The 3,099-nt window shown below is 32.8% G+C and overlaps 1 long non-coding RNA gene across 1 annotated transcript in view; it reads left to right on the top strand.

Annotated features, from left to right (window-relative positions):
• Positions 1-1,135: 1,135 nt before the first annotated feature.
• Positions 1,136-3,099, top strand: part of LOC121370647 — a 21,114-nt gene continuing 19,150 nt past the window's right edge. The window contains exons 1-2 of the long non-coding RNA XR_005957710.1: positions 1,136-1,212; positions 1,950-2,036. This is a non-coding gene — a long non-coding RNA (uncharacterized LOC121370647). The remainder of the gene's footprint in view (positions 1,213-1,949; positions 2,037-3,099) is intronic.

Below are 3,099 nucleotides of genomic sequence, written 5' to 3'. Positions count from 1 at the left end.
AAAGATTCCACAGATGTCATCTGCCATTGAAACCCATGTTAAACTGCCCAACTTCAAGCGAAGATTGCCCATAAAACGGGTTCTCGTTGGCACTAACAACATACACCATTGCGAACATACATTATATTAGCATTTATTTTCACTCCAAAATTGAGAACATTTCCGTCTCAGTTTTTTGCTATATGACCGCATCTGGCTGTAGTACCGGTCCGAACAGGTGGTTCATTAACCGATTCACTACGGCTGTCACTTGTGCTATATACCCATGTCCCAAAAGGTCGATGCCCAATATTACAAAATAACATGGGCAAAATACAGCCAGAAGGCTTACCATTAAACATACATATTGTTTTAATTCTTCACCATTTCCTAGAAGTGAATATGTGAACCATAACATTTGTCACAATTAGGAACTATAGTGGACCGTCTCACCCGGAAGTGATCTGTGTAGTGAGACCTTTGGCAAGCCCCCAAGTGTTGAACAAAGTTAGCAGTCATTTCATGCAGACAAAATAGTCTTTGTTGGTGTTCACATATATCGATTGGTATATTCTTTTCAGTACTTCCTGTATCTTCTAGCAGAGTACTAATGACAATTAATTTTTTTATTATTAATATAGTATTACACATAGTAGATGCATTACAGTTTTGTCTTGCAATCTTAGGTGCATTAAATTAGTAGCATTACAGTCTCTACGTTAAAAACTAACACATTCATGTGAATGTTTAACCAGCCACTAAGATAATTAGCAGCCAGCAGTCACTAACTTTTTGCAGTCATCCGCATTGACTGCCGATCAGCGATTCGATTGGTTGAGTCTGTTATTTTCTACCCAGTATCGTAATGAATTTCGCCGCATAGACTACCGTAGTACCCTTTCCTTCGTAGACTTTGCTACCGAACGGATTCAAATTGATTCTCAAAGCTCTCACTTGTTCATTTGCTCATATTAATTACAAATTTTCATAATATTTTGATATATTATATTATCTTTTATATATATACATTGTTTTGCTTTTTTATTTTAACATGTAGACATATTTGTTTATTTTTTGTTGTAATCATATGTCCTTTTTTTTTTTAGTTTTTCAAAATGTTCAGACCCACTGCGACGAGGAATTTTTTTTTTTTTTTTCAGATTGTAGCCGGGCCTTTCACCAGAGGACCAGACGATGTGCAGTAATGAAAAAAGGAGACCATCCATCATTTGGGTTACATATCCATAATTTATTACATTGTACTTCATAATCAGACCTATTATAATTTAATTTAGTGTTATTATCATGCCAATTATTCTTTAATTTATTATTTTAAAAGCAATTCTTTGAACAAAAATAATGTCTAAATATTTCTAAGAAACGAGAAATCAATAATTAATACAATCTGTGACAGCAGTATTCTTTCTATTTTTAAAGAAACTTTACTCCTGGATTTACTTAATTATTATTATGTAATAAAAAAATTCGTCCCAAGTTTTATTATTACAAAGCACAAAAATTTATTTTTGGTACATAACTTTATTAAAGGGACATACCCTAGTTTTTAAACACTTGGGTATATTTTTGACTATTGTAGCCGTTTTTGATAACTGAAATCATACTTTACTTAGATTTTATGGTTTAGATGATCAGTTTCCGTACATTCGAAGTGTCTTTGGTCATTCTGGTGTTTTTAATATCACAAAATGCATTTGTCATATTTTTAAAAACACACGTACGTCTGAGAAGTAACAGTTACGGAGTCGAGTTTTAGTGCTTTTTCAGAGGGTATTTCACCATTTCAAAGTCACAGACTCATGTTTCACTCAATTGTAACTTCATCCAAATGTGTTACAGGTTTGTAGATTAACTGAACTTAGTGTTTATGTTCCCGGGTTGAGACTAGGGTATGTCCCTTTAATAAATATGTTTATTGAGTTAAAATTAAGAATAATCACTTGTAATTTCAGATTTCCAGATTATAACGGACCACAGAACTTTCCCGAAGAATGGCCACAACTTAAAGAAACTGTGACGATAGTGTTGTACCTCTACTGGTAATATTTCAAATATCACTAAAATTCTGATTTTACAAAACCGAACATTCGAAAAGTGACCCAGATGTTTCCATTTATAATAACGTTGATGGTGACCACTGCTATTGGTTTGTAACTATCACAGTAAGTGAATAACTAGAATATATTAACAAATCCCTGTCAACCTTCCCAGTATTTTAAATAAGTTGTTTTAACTTGGGCTAAAATTTCAATTTTACAATACTGAGCATATCAAAAGTGACCCATGTTTCCATCAATACTAAAGTCTATGGAAACCACTGCTATAGATTTCTATGTTTCACACTAAGTGTATAATTAGAATATATAAAAAAATCTGTCAACCTTCCCAGTTTTTAAAATACATTTCTCTAACTTCGGCTAAAATTCTGATTTTACAATGCCAAACATAGGAAAAGTGAACCCCATATTTCCATATATAGTAAAGACGATGGAAACCACTGCTATTGATTTCTATGTATTACATTAAATGTATAATTAGAATATATAACCAAATCGCTATCAACCTTACCAGTTTTTTAAATATATTTTTTTAACTTGGGCTAAAATTCCGATCTTACAATGCAGTGCATAAGAAAAGTCACCCCCATGTTCCCATCTATACTAAATTCGATGGAAACGCTGCTATTGGTTTCTATGTATCACACTAAGTGTACAACTAGAATATGTAAAAACATCCCTGTTAACCTTCCAGTTTTTTTAATAAATGTTTTTAACTTGAGCTAAAATTCCGATTTTACAATGCCGAGCATACGAAAAGTCACCCCATGTTGCCATCTATACTAAAGTCAATAGAAAACACTGCTATTGGTTTCTATGTATCACACTAAGTGTACAACTAGAATATGTAAACAAATCCCTGTCAACCTTCCCAGTTTTTTAAATATATTTTTTAACTTCGGCTAAAGTTCTGATTTTACAATGCCGAGCATACGAAAAGTCACCCCCATGTTGCCATCTATACTAAAGTCGATGGAAACCACTGCTATTGGTTTCTATGTATCAAACTAAGTGTACAAGTAGAATATGTAAACAAATCCCTGTC

This window comes from Gigantopelta aegis, chromosome 4 (assembly GCF_016097555.1).
Source record: "Gigantopelta aegis isolate Gae_Host chromosome 4, Gae_host_genome, whole genome shotgun sequence".
Classification (NCBI taxonomy): domain Eukaryota; kingdom Metazoa; phylum Mollusca; class Gastropoda; order Neomphalida; family Peltospiridae; genus Gigantopelta; species Gigantopelta aegis.
Note: the sequence above shows the minus strand (reverse complement) of the source record. Positions and strands in the feature narration are given on the sequence as shown.